The sequence below is a fragment of the Quercus suber genome, unplaced genomic scaffold (genome assembly GCF_002906115.3).
Source record: "Quercus suber isolate HL8 unplaced genomic scaffold, Cork oak 2.0 scaffold_71, whole genome shotgun sequence".
Classification (NCBI taxonomy): Eukaryota; Viridiplantae; Streptophyta; class Magnoliopsida; order Fagales; family Fagaceae; genus Quercus; species Quercus suber.
Genome location: NW_027069536.1, coordinates 1,651,436 through 1,666,337, shown reverse-complemented (window position 1 = coordinate 1,666,337; position 14,902 = coordinate 1,651,436). Strand labels below are relative to the sequence as shown.

Below are 14,902 nucleotides of genomic sequence, written 5' to 3'. Positions count from 1 at the left end.
GTAATGTTACATATATAAACTATTTTACAACATTTTTATAAATCGTTGATGTGGCTCTAGTATTTTCTAAATAGTTATTATAAGTAAAAATGTAATGTTAGTGATGGATCTATATTAAAACTAATAAAAATTTCCACATCAACAGTTTGTAAAAATATTGTAAAATAGTTTGTGTCTGTAACATTACTCGTAAAGTGAATACCTTGTATTTACTTTGAATTATTATATTCTGTCTCCTATGTGTGACTATTTATTATTATATGTAATATTATCAAATTGGTATAAATATGTTTTTGGGGGGATCAATTGTTAATAATGATTTTGTTATTGCCAATTGCTAGTCGCAATTTATTATTATTGTTTCTTGGACTACATCTATAAGACAAAGTGTCTTATTCTTTTTCTCAAAAATAGAAAAAAGAAAAAGTGTCTTATTATTTTTTTATTCTTAATCAATATTGCTTTTTAGCATCCAATGTTAATAATAAATAATGAAAACATCTCATGAGATCTAAGTTGTAGTTGTAGAAATGGAAATTTTAAGTTTCTCAACCATATCTATTTCTTATTCTTATTAAATCAATAATAACATGTAGTAATTTGATTTACTTAATAAGGACAGAATCAAGTTTCTCTTTGCAGTAAGAGAATCATGAGGAGGACTTCACCTTTTCTATGATATAAGCTCTCTCTTTATGTTTCCAGTACTTCCATATTTTAATTAATAGCATGTGCAATTTCATTTTTCTGTTATACTATGAGTATGACATTTCATTTAGCCTTGAACGAAAAGATATTGAAATAATGAGTCCACTCAATTGCCTTTAATTTCAACTTTGAAGATAAATAAATTTCGATTGGCATATGTGGTAAAGCGGGTGGTACCTTATCAACGAATCATGTTTGTGAACTCCTTACAAGATTCTTATTGAATAATTGGCATGCTTAGGAATATTATATGCCATCTCACCTGAGAGTCTATTCACCTAAGGTAGTAAGGTGAGAAGTCAGTTGGGAAGGATAAAATTTTTTTAAGTTCAAAAATATATTATTGGTTTTTAAAGTTTGTCACGTGACTATTTTTAATTTATCAAATTTTTTTTATTTTTGGTGATTGCTATCAATCTCAAAAAATTTTAAAATGAATATTATTGATCTTTTTATTAATTGTCATTAGTATCAATGCTTATATGACTAACAGAATAATGATAAACATTTTTAAAATGATGTAGCAATATTGTTAATATTAAAAAATTAAAATTCATTTTTACACAAGCAAACCTATGACTTGTTTTAGTATCCAATAATTGACTTGTTTGAAATGTGTCTTTCCCAAATCAGATACCAAAACTCCTTAATACACACACACACACACATATACAACATGAACTTGGTAAAGTAATTGAATATCACTCCTCAACTAGGATCTAAAGAGTAGTGAAACTCTTAACTCTCTCTCTCTCTCTCTCTCTCTCTCTCAATGTATATATGTATAGGTTGTAATATTAATATTTAAGTTTGGAGAGTTTTAGTTTATAAAGATGATAAAATGGAAATTCGAGTTATGGAATTTTCTTTGAGAAAATTCAAGTTCTAGGATTTTCGATTCATCGAGACTTTTGCTCAATTGGTCAAAGCTTTTGCTCGATCGATTGAAGTGATGAGGAAAATAATCCTGGAGCTTCTGCCTCACTCAATTGCTCTCAATTGGTGTTCGATTGCTCTCAATTGCTTGATTCCTATTCGATCGATCGATTGAAAGAATTCTTGATTGATGCTCAAGTCCTCTCAATCGATCGAGACTTGTAAAATTTTTTTTTTTTTTTTCATAATTTTGTGGTAACTGTTCTGAACGTTAGGAAATGTTTTAAATTTTGTGAATGGTTTTGTGAGGCATCTTAACTCTCCATTCATACCTCTTGAAGGGAAACAACCCTATGGGTATAAATAGTGATTCATGTTCACTTAATAGGGATCTAATTCATTATTTTCTCTCCTAAAAATAGTTTCTAAGAAACACAAAAAATCCTATGGGTATTCTCCAAAATTTCTATTTGAAGAACCCAACAAACTTGGTTGTATCATGAGGACATATTTATGGTAACCCTTTAGCAACATTAGTGTGAGAACAAATATTATCTAAGGATAACAATTTATGCCTCCAAGTTATCCAGTTTTCTTTTCTCTTTTGTGTTCACTTTGTTCTTTCTTGATCACCATTGTAATATCTCCAACAATCTTAACAATATATCTACAATGGAAGGAGCAAGTGATGTTATAACATTTAAGATGTTGAATCATGAATTAGTGAATCTGGATCGCTTTGAAGAAACCAATTTCTCTCGATGAAAAGACAAGATGAAATTCCTACTCATTGCACTAAAAATTATCTATGTCTTGAACTCGAATTTGATGCATTTTCCTATTGCAAGCAATGAAGACACTAATGAGATCAAGGCACAAAGTAAGAAATGAGAGGAAGACAAACTGATTTGTGGAGGACACATACTCAACACTCTTTCGAATCATCTCTATGATCTCTACACATCAATGAAGTCATTGAAGGAGATTTAGAATGTTTTGGAGGCAAAGTACAAAATTGAGAAGATAGGTACGAATAAATTAATCATTCAAAAGTGCTTTGATTATAAAATGATTGCTAATATCTCAGTTTTGTATCAAGTGCATGAATTACAGATTTTGGTTTATATACCTTCATGATTTGTCAATCAACATTCCTAAATCATTCCAAGTGGGTGCAATCTTTGCAAAACTCCCACAAAGTTGGAATAATTATAGGAAGAAGCTTCTGGATATGTTAGAACATCTCACTCTAGAGCAATTCAGACAACATCTCTGAATTGAAAAGGAAAGTCGAGTTAGAAATGAAACTAACACCAATTCTAAAGTGAATGTGAACAATGTTCAAAGTGGGAGTTCAAGTAAAACCAATAAGAACTTGAAAGTGAACAAAAGTGGCAGTGGTTAGAAGAACAACTCCAAGAATCCCAACAAAAACAAGAAGAACTGGGCTTGTTTTTATTGTGAAAAAAAAGGTCATTACATTCACGAATGTAAACTCTTGAAGAACAAGAAAATGGATGAAGAAGGCAATGTCAACGAAACAAATGTCATTGAGGACATTATTGTTATGGTAAGTGAGATACATATTGATATGATCACTGAAGTTCATATAGTTGTAATTGCAAATTCTCTTGATTGGTGGTTTGATTCTGGTGGAACGGTGCATGTATGCAACAACGAAGAACAATTCAATACTTATTATGAAGAGTCTTCCATAGAACAAGAGGTGTTAATGGGCAACCACAATAGAGCAAAGGTTTATGGAAAGGAAACTGTTGAAGTGAAAATGAGTTCTAGCAAAAAGCTGGTCTTAACCAATGTTTTTCATGTACCTAATATTAAGAAAAATCTTGTATCTGCCAATTTGTTATATAAGAGTGGTCAAGTTAATATTGTCCAAGAATGAGATATTTGTAGGCAAGAGATATGCTATTGATGGCATGTACAAACTAACTATTATTAATGAAGATGTTTTTTGTTGTACTTATATTGTTGATTCTTCTTATTTGTGACATGCTAGACTAGGGCTTTTAAAATTCAAATAATTGAAGTTTATGTCAACCCTATGGGTATAAATAGTGATTCATGTTCACTTGATAGGGATCTAATTCATTATTTTCTCTCCCAAAAACATTCTAAGAAACACAAGAAATCTTGTGAGTATTCTCCAAAATTGCTATTTGAAGAACTCAACAAACTTAGTTGTATCTTGAGGACAAATGTGTGATAACCCTTTATCAACATTGGTGTGGGGGCAAATATTGTTTAAGGATAACAATTTGTACCTTCAAGTTATCCAATTTTCTTTTTTCTTTTGTGTTCACCTTGTTCTTTCTTGATCACCATTGTAATATCTCCAACAGTTCCTCTAATGGTAAGAAATTTTTTGGTTTTCAAATGAAACATATCATATCAAATCCAAAATTGAAAATTTCCATTGACAGAGTTGAGCTCTAATTATAACTTAAATTTAATGTATGTCTTATATCAATACTTAGGCAATTTCATTGGAGAAATGGCTAAATACGTGGACAAAAATAGATTAAGAAAATTCTAATTGGAGTGATCCTTGGTATTTCTCATTCAATAGCAAATCTTTCTCACACTCTCTCTTTCTCTGATTGAGTACTGGAATTTTGCTTTGACTCACCTTATTTTCTTAGATTTGATTGAATCTATGGTTTATTGTGTCATTTTTCTCATATTTATCCCTTTCCACAAGTCAACCCTGGCAATTTTAGGAGTGATGAGAAGAATAAAGGTCATAAATGTAAAAGGAAGTGAAAATTGATTATAAATTATTGAAATGCAACAATGGCTAGTACCAAAAAATGTCAAAGCTTTTAGGGGCTTCTTATGGCTCACTTGGTACTATAGGTGGTTCATATAGTACTATGGACATAATTGCATCTCTCATTACCTAGCTTATTAAATAAAAAGTTCATTTACTTCGACTGATCGAGCTAAGAAGCTTTCTATAAACTTTAGACTGTTGTACCCTAGGATCCTATCCTTAAACTGCCCGATTTCTCCTAACAATTCATTATAGATTGTGATGCCTCATGCTATGGGATTGATGTTGTACTTATGGGAAACCAAATACCTATTGCTTACCACAATCAAGCCTTGAAGGGAAAGAGTCTCCATTGATCCATTTACTTGAAGGAACTACTGGCATTAGCATTTTCAATGAAAAAATGGAAACCCTATTCACTTGGCACCCATTTGTAGTGAAGGCATGCCATAAAAAGTTTTATATTTTTGTTGGAACAAAGGATTAGGACTCTAGCATAGCAAAATTTGATCACCAACCATTAGGTTATGCATTCAGGGTGGAGAACAAAAAAAGGGAAGTAGAATAAAGTGGTGGATGCTTTGTCTAGGAAGGAAGATGATTCGACTAATTTGGGAGATGATGCCAGTAATTCTCCTGGCAATAGTTTTTTTATGATTCCTTTTCCTAGTCCTTCCTTTTTGGATTAATAAATCAAAAGCTAGTTATAAAGACAATGTAGTGATTTAGAACTTCCTATATGCCTTGCAAGATGGTGGAAACTCACCTAAGGGCTATCCTTTGCATAATTTCCTGCTTCACTATATAGGTAGGTTATTCTTAACTCTTGATTCTAGGATTGAAGCTTAAGGTATTATGGTTTTACCATTACTGTCCCATAGGAGGTCATTCAAGGTATTTGAAGTTCTTGCATATGCTTAAAGAATATTTATATTGGTGTGCTATGAAGAAAGACCTTAAAAAACATCTTTAAGAGTGTAAGTGTGTCAAAGGATGCAGTAGAGAAATGACATCCATAATGGATTTTGTGGAGGGTTTGCACAAATCCCACATGCAAGATGTGATATTGGTAGTGGTGGACAAGTTAACCAAATATGTACACTTCATTCCACTAGCTTATTCTTATTCAACAGCAAAGATGGTTATGTTATATGTCTAACCTGTCTTGAAATTACATGGCATGCCTACTTCCATTGTTAGCAGCCGAATTCTAGTGTTCACGACAATATTTTGGGATGAGTTAATAAGATTACAAGGGGTTAAGATTGATAGTTATTTATATTATCTCACCCTTAAACTGATAGGTAGACTGAGGTAGTCAATTGAAGCTTGGAATGTGATCTTCGTCCTTTTACTATAGATAGGCCTTATGAAGGGGCGGAATGGCCGCCCATAGTGGAAGTTTAGTTTAATTCCAACTACTACACAACCACTAAGCTAACCCCTATTTGAAGCCGTGTAGGGTTAGTAAGTTGGTTTAATATCGACTTCCACTACCTCACAAATTATTAAATTAGGTAGTATGCCGTTGTAGGGGTTTAAATAGTTTTTCAATCGGTATTATAGTATAGGTTCACTTTTGTGGGATTAATCTCCTTGTGTGATCATTGACCCCATTTCTCATAAATAAACTCAAGTGACATGCTAATCATAATTGTGATGATTTAGTTCAAGAACATTCTAATAATAATCCTAGAATTTTCTATGATAAGCTTTTTAGGGAATTGATAAAATGTAAGAAAAATCCTAAGAAATCCTTAGAAAATTGAACTTGAAAAAGAGGCCTTAGGGTGAAACTAAATGAATCAAAAAATTGGTGGAAAAGTATAAGGAAGAGAATGTCTCCCTCATGAAGAAGGTAAATGTCATGACCCAAATCCATGAAACATGAATTTAGATGCATGACTAACTTGCTGATCTTACACAACTCAATAAAAATAATTAATTTCAAATTTAAATAAAACTCCAAGAAAACAACGCTCTTAATAAATCTCTTACAATATCTAAAATCCACAATTTAGAAATAATCTCCAAATATTGTAAAATCTAAAACGAAATAAAAATAACTAAAAATCCTTTAAGACTTTAAGCATTATTGACGTCGCCTAAAAACTCCCATGCTCTACCTTGCAACTTACGAAGTGATTCAAAGATTTTGTTTCCCATCTAAATTTTAATCTAAAAATTGTAATTAATGGGATAAGCCACACATCTAGTAAAAAATTATACACAATACACAACAGAATAGAGTCAAGCAAAGTACAAGTATTTTGATTTCACAAATTCACTCAATGATATCAAATATAGTTTTTCAAACATATATGGTCTGTTTGGAATTCGTTTATTTTGCTGAAACTGAAAACTTTTTGTTGAAAGTACTGTAGATAAAGGTAAAAGTTAGTTGAAATAGTACAGCAGGACTCATGAATAGTATCCAAAAATGCAGTGGGCCCATGAATAGTAGCAAAAATAAGCTAAATAGTAAAATAAACTTGCAAAATTAATCATGCTAAACGGACACATAATGAGTCACTTATCTATATAATAACTAATAGCCGAAGCGTTTGACTTTTTGTTGACCGTGCCTCATTACACCACATGGCTTGATAATTTAATGACACGATTACATTTAAAAACACCAAAAATTGTATCAATTGGATTGACTGATTAAACAAACCGTTTCAGTGAATTTTTTACTAACGTTTGTGTTCAATTTGCCTATATAAATTAGAGACATTGTTTTCATTACGTTAAAACACTGTTTGAGAGCCCTATTGGTATAAAAGGAAACTAACCGCTTAGAGAAAAAAAAACAAAAAAAGGATTGCTACACGAAGATAGATATAGAGAGGCGATGAGACCTGGAGAAAGAAATAGAGAAAGGGCCAGAGTCAGAGACATCTTAGGCCAGTACCACCGTCGGACTTTGACCACCAAAATTATTGCTGCCCCCAACCGGCAATGAACTGTTACGGAGTGAGTTTTCTTTTTTTGCTTTCTTTGTTTTTTGATTTTTTATAAATTTTTATAAGTAAAAACCTAAATCTTGTGATAACTATGATTTTTGTTTACTGCAATTTGGGTCGCTCGCCAGACTTAGACCGCCGGTACTACAACCGCACAGAACTTGAAAAATCTGCCACCATCAGAGAGAGGCCGTGTACCCATAACCGGTAAAGTTATTGTTATTGTTTTTGTTTTTTTTCCTTTTCGTTTTCAAATCTGGGAATTGAATATAATTTGGGTTTCGTAAGAGGGATAATCGTTCCGGTACAAACCAAAAGAAAAGAAGACCAGGATAGAGAGAGGGAGTTCACTAGGCCGTATGCCTGCCAAAGTCCGATCTCACACCACCATCAGACTCAGTAAAGCTTTTTTTCTTTTTTCTTTTTCATTGTTAAAATTTATGGATTAATTGTTATTTAGATTTGGTTATTTTGGTCGGATTGATATTGATTTAGGTGTTTGGATTAAATTTGATTTTGATTAAAGAATTTGGGTAAGAATGCTTTAGTTTGGGGTATTCAAGTTAAAATACCGTTTGAAGAAAAGGAATTGCTTGGTTTTAAACCTTTTCAATATAAATAAAACACAAACAAAACAATATGAACAAGCAAAATACACTGAGAGAGAACAGAGGTTCCATATTCAGTGAGACGCAGAGTTTTAGTTTAAAACACAGATTTCTAAGTTCTTTACCAGATACGACACTTTGGTGTTTTGCAAGAAGAGTTACTGGATCAAACTGACAGATGGACGTGAGTCTAATGCTGTAAGATACATCGAATAGTTGTGTCTAGATACAATTTTACTTGATGTTTCCGTGTTATTATTTTCTTCATCATTAGAGGCTAATTTGTTTCATCTTTAATATTTCTATCTTACTTTCATTAGAGTATAGAGTTTACTATCAGTTTTTTCTGCCATAATTTTTAGGCTATAGAACTCTTTATACTGTCAATTTTCTTTGGTTCTTTTGGTTTAATTTTAGTTAGTTGTTATTACATATTCCAGTAAGTTTAAATGTTTCCTTAAATATCACTATGTTAGCATGTAGTAAAAGATAGACCAAACATTAGTACTTAGTACTTATGATTGCTATTTTTTTTTTCTCTAGAACTAGGTTGTGGCCTGCTTTAGTAACCTGATGTTAAATAAGCCTTTGGTTGATGGTGGTTATGCCTGAGGGATTTGGTTCCAAGAAGACTGAAGCCAAAATCTGTAACAGTGTGGGGTAGTTGCAGCTGATTTATTTTTTTGTTGGTGGTGGTGTTTTCTTTTGGGGCCAAATATCAACTGGACAATGGATATGCAAAAGGAAAGATAGCAAGTAAAAGTGCATAGGTTAGTCATTCGTGGTTGATTATTGTGTAACGTGCATATGCAGCAAAGTATTTAATATTTTATTTGTTATGTACATGGTTTTTTGCTTTCACAAACAAATTGTTCTTGACTTAAATGCAATAATTTGAAAGAGTTTCTTCTTTAAAACTGTTATGTTTGTTGCTAAATCATTTGGCAATGATTTTGTAAAGGCATGAATCTTATTTTTCATCTCTTTTATTGTCCTTGGCAAATTGTTATTGACTTGAAAGCAATAGTTTGGAAGAGTTTTTTTTAAAATTGTTGATTTTGTTGTTAAATCAATTAGCAATGATTTTGTGAAGGCATGAATCTTATTTTTCATCTCTTTTATTGTCCTTGGTGACACATTATTATCTATTGTGTGATGGAAAAAGCCAAAACAATCATTGAAATATTAAATCAAGTGCTCTTTTTCAACCTTTGGAATTATAATATGTTATATAACTTTTTTGAATATTGTATTCATACAATGTAGAATGTTCACCTTTTTTTTTTACAATCATTATTAAAATTATGATAGTTAATGTAAAATTAGAAAGCTTTTATGTATAAACAATACTTTTATAAGAAATTTTCCAAACCAATGCATCTTTATTGCATTTGTTGTATAAGTTTTATAGTCTAAAGAGTTAATTAACAAAACTGATAGGGGAGAATGTCCATGATCAAATGTTTTACATGGGGCAAAAAAACCTTATGAAACCTACAAATATTTCTGCAAATTGAAACATGAAGTCAATCAATATCAACTCTCTCAAGCCTCTTAGGTTTTGTATGTTATCGCAGTAAAGGAGTGGGAGTTTCCTTCTAATATAAGAAGGTCAATTTATATTTTACTTATTGATCTTTTTTGGTATATCCAATTTGAAGGGTTATGACTTTTCAATAATTACCTTTTGGTGTATACATTATACAACATATCCTATATATACCTATATGTACAACACAAACTAAGCTAGAGACTTAACATTCTGTCTCTTATTTCTTCTCTCAAAAAACAAATAAATAAAACAACATTGCTTTCTTCTGTACAACTAATAAACCTTTGTGCTATTTCTTTCAATATCATTTTTTTATAAAAAAATTTCATGCATTTTTGCTTATTGCTCCAACTCAAAAATAATGGGTTTTATTATTATTATTATTATTTTTAACTCATCTTATAGCTATTCCCGTGCATCGCACGGGTAAGCGACTAGTTACATATGTAATCAAATCTTAACATCATTCAAAAACACATACAAAAAATTGATCAGAGCACAGTGTCACATATACACATCACATATTCTCACATACAATCCTGTAAGCAAATACCAACATCTAATCCCTGCTGGTAAGGGATCAACGCTTATTCTCACATACAATCCTATGAGCGGGCTTACACAAATATCTAGTCAATTATAAAAATACTTATTTTGAGTCACATATCACAAAAACAAATTTTATACAAAATAGAATAATTTACTTGATAGTAACAATTATTCCAAATACAGAGGCATATCGAAGATCACAATATCGAATTGACATAAATCAAAGGATGCTTGAATCTCTTAGGGAATGAATAAGAACTGAGGAGTTTATATAAATATTTTACAATTTTTGAGTAAGTTTGAAAGCTCAATTTACTAAAAGAAATGTTTTAAATACCATTTGGAAAAATAGGAATATGACTTTGAAATCACTTGGTTTAAACAAATTTAATGAATAAAAACCTTTTTAGAAAACTTACTTTGAAACTCAATTATTTTCTTAAAGTAGTTTAGTTTAGAAATCATCTTTTAAATGAGAATCGGATGTTCAAAACATTATTTACGATTTGAAGTTTCTCTCTATAACATTATTTAAAAGTCGAAATTTCTCTTTCAATGATGTAAAAAATGCTTTTGATAAACTTTAGAAAATGTATGCTTAAAAACATAACTTTTGAAAACTTTTGACTTCTAGGAACCTAAAGAACAAAATTGTGCATATTATGCATAATTACTTACAACACTTGAATCACTTTGAAAGTCTAGCCGAAACAACTTCCAAAAAGTCTCAAAACACTCTTAAATAAGACCTATAATCAACCATGGAAATTACTTAATATCCTCCACAAAATATAAAGCTTATCAAATTATACTAATTGACTCACTAGGAGAATACTTTGCTAAACTCAATGATAACACTGATGCAAAGCATCTCTACCCAAAAGTATGTTTCCTTGAATTTATCAAAACTCAGAGGCAGCAGCCAATACTTTAGGATTTAATATATGCCCTAAACAAAAGTAAAACCTTAAACATGAATTAGGCTCTATAACCATGATTTTGTTCTAAAATACACACTAGGGACAAACCTAGGATTTAAGTTAATATACATAACCCCAAAGAAAACGTTAAAGCCACCTAATATATATATCCACAATTGAAAACCTTATAGCCATCCTAATATATATATATATAACCACAATTGAAAATGTGAAAGCCTCGTGACTAAAGATTTGATCCATGACTTGTTCATGGATATACACGGTGGCCAATTCTAGAATTTAGTATATATATATATATATATATAAACCAATGAAAACATAAAGCTATATAAATGAATTGAGTTTCGTAAGAGTATTTACATCTGGGAATTTTATTCTATCCTATTTTACCATCCCAAAAAACTATTTTATCAATTATACAATACCATTTTACAATATATCCAGCATCCCAACTTTTATTTTCCTATTATACTTATTAAAATAATATTTATTATCCACTAAAATATATAACCAAAAAAAACTAATTTTCTCTCTCTTCCTTCCTCCCCCGTCTCTCTCTTTCTCCACCGTGAACAAACCTAAACCCCAACTATAGAAAGAACAACCACATGAAAATGGCCACCTTGCCACCACCACACCCCCGACTAGCAACCACCACCACAACAAACTCACCACCACCAACAACCACAAGAAACAACCACCAAGAGGAAAAGAAACACAAAAAATTGCCAAAAACCACCACCAACAACCACAATCACAAACCATGGACACCATAAAAACCACCAAGAGAAAAAAAAAAAAAAATTGAAGAAACCCACCACGAGGAAACACAAAGACACCAAAATTAGAAACCCACACCGCTGATCAGAAACCCACGCCATCGATTAGCACACAACTCGCCAATCTCCACCTAAATCACGCCGATCTCACCATAAAGACCCAGAAAAAGGCCATCACCGCCATGAGAAAGGGATTGATCTCGCCACGACCTCGCATGACCACGCACAACTTTGCCAATCTCCACTGCTACACCCACGCCATGAGTCTGTGACCACGCTAAATCCAACCCAACTCCGGTGGCATGCTTTGAACGAGAGTGAGAGAGATGTGAGAGAGGGAGTGAGAATTGATGAGGTTGAAAGAAAGGGAGAATCAGAGAGAAAAAATGAAAAGAAAAAGATAGAAAGAAATAGCTGAATGGGAGAGAGAGAGAGAAAAAAAAATATAATATAATAAGTTTACAAGTTGCTACAGTATTGTCTTAGAAGTAAGACGGTACTGTAGCGGTATTGTAAAAAATTTTACAAGTAGCAGACAGGATGCTGGGCTTATTTGGTGCATTAATGCTAAAATTCTCTTACATATAGCATTTGCAATACCAAATGCGAATGCTCTAATCCATGGTTTTGTTCTAAAATACTCACAGTGGCTACCTAGGATTTAATATACATATAACCAAAAGAAGATGTAAAGCCATATACATAACCTTTTTAAATTCATAGCTTGTACTAGAATGGACACAGTGGGCAACTTGGGGTTTAATACATATTAACCCTAATGAAAACGTAAAAGTCCTATACGTATATTAAGATTGTAGTCCATGGCTTTGTTCTAGAATGCAATCCGTAGTAAACTAACTTAAAGTGTAAACCATATTCTAGGAAAAATACACATACCTAACGTTTTTCATGTGATAAGGGTATTTTTAGACCTACAAAGCTGATAACATGACAAGACTGACAAACACCGTGGGCAAATGGATCCATAGGAAGTGAACCTCAGTTAGGCAAACCTTAATATGGACGGACCCCAAGCAGATGAACCCAATAGAGGGGGATGCGTGGTACTCATGTGGCTCCCACGTGATTGGAAGTGCTCATCAAGAATCCTAATATGGAAAAGCCTTGCACCCTACACCCAACCATAATTGAGGGTCATCTACAAGGAAGACCATCTCGAAAAATCCAGAAATTTGATGGAGAGTTCTCCCCATAAGGAAATGCCTTCCTCCTTATGAAATTAAGGTCAAATCTACACCACTATATAACCCCCAAAACCCTATCTCACAATGGTACACATAATTTATCCCAGCTCTGGCACTCTAGAGTTATGAAGAGTTCTCTAACTTAACCTTCGAAGTATATTTGGTTGGTATCACACCGTTACTCTCTGTAAGGTCTTCTTCTTTTTCTGTGTTGTGTAGGTTTGGTATCGAGTGTGTGAGGATCATGCGACTCACTGACGATTTTCAGTATCATCACCATGATAAAATCACAAACCTTTAATTCTTTATTTCTAACAGTGAGAAATCATACCTTGAACAATTTGGTTGCATCTTCAATTGTATGTGTTCTAAACTCTAAGTGAAAAAATACACCTCTTAGCCTGACTACAAAATAATCATCCTATTGCAGCATTTTTTTCCTCGAGCTTTTGAAAATCGCCGTTATAGAGGAGCCTATAGCAACGCTTTTTGAAACCGTTGGTATATGAAATCCTATTATGCCAACTCAAAACTGGCGCTTTATAAATCGCTGCAATAGGAGGCCTATAGCAGCGATTTCCAAAAATGCTAGTGTAGGAAGCCCTATTGTAGCGTGTTATAACTGTTGCTATAGGTTAGATTTATCAATTTTTTTTTATAATTATTTTAATTTTTGAAAATATCCTATCTTGACCATGGTTCTCAGAACCGGACCGGACTAGGAGGTCGAACCGTGAAAACCGGGATGAAAACCGATTTTTTAAGCCTAAACAACTGGATTTTTTTGTTAATTCTGTGAACCCCTAAAACCAAGATTAGACCGCACGAACTGGTGAGAACTGTGCAGTCCAACCCCTTAGCAATTTTTTTTTTTTTTTTTTATATAAAAAAAACTTAACACAATTTTATTCTACTTAATTAAATTATCCATCTCTTACAAGGAATAAAAAAAATTATAATTAAAATTCTTCAAAGATATTCAACTTTACTTAAAAAATTAATCAAAAATTTTAATGTTTTCATGGTTATTATTTTATTTTATTAACTTTCTTATTTAATTATTAAATATATACTTGAAAATCATTAAATTTCCCTTACATATATAGATATATTAGTCAATTTTGCTAGTTTTATAAATTTAATATCTATATTTAGGCTTTAATTGATTATTAAATTAATTATGACGTCATCACGGTTTGACCCTGGTTCGACCTCGGTTCGACCTCAAAAACCTTGAACCTCTTCCTTTTACGGTTCAATGAACGGTCCGGGTCTGAAATCCTTGATCCCGACACTTTTAAAGCACTGGAATAGAGTTGACCTATCCCTAATTTATTTCTTTGTCTACTTTATATTTAATGCATCAGAGAAGTGAGCTTAGTGGGGTAGTGGATTGTAATTACCAACAAAAAGTACTCATGCGCGCGCGCGCGCGCACACACACACACACACATATATATATATATATAATAACCTCAAATAAAGAAATGCAGGGTATTATAGTAAAAGATTTGGACCAACTTATTAATTAAGTCTAGGACTTAGTTGGAAAGGTGTTCTGGTGCTAGACTTGATGATGTAACTCATTCTCAAAAGCATAGTTCTTTGATAAATCTAGTCTAGGTTATACCACTTCTTAACAGTATTTTTCATCTCAAATCATGAAAGAAAGAAAGAATTAGTTTATTTATATACTTCCTCACATTAGTGACACAAATAGGGGGTTACACCTTAGTTTTTGTTTTTTAACCCACTCCCATATATATGTCGTATGTGTATGTTTTATATATGGAGAGAGAATCCAATTGAATAGGGGTATCTTGGATGGTTAGGTCATGTCCAATTGTCCACTAATATTAGGAAATTAGGTTGACCAAGGAAAGCCAGGCCAAATTCCAACACACCAGACACCAGTACCAACAAT

The 14,902-nt window shown here is 32.3% G+C and overlaps 1 long non-coding RNA gene across 1 annotated transcript; it reads left to right on the top strand.

Annotated features, from left to right (window-relative positions):
- Positions 1-7,118: 7,118 nt before the first annotated feature.
- On the top strand, positions 7,119-8,036 carry LOC136067426 (uncharacterized). Its single transcript, XR_010628892.1, has 3 exons — positions 7,119-7,354; positions 7,473-7,551; positions 7,633-8,036. It is a non-coding gene; the product is annotated as an uncharacterized LOC136067426 (long non-coding RNA).
- Positions 8,037-14,902: the final 6,866 nt, after the last annotated feature.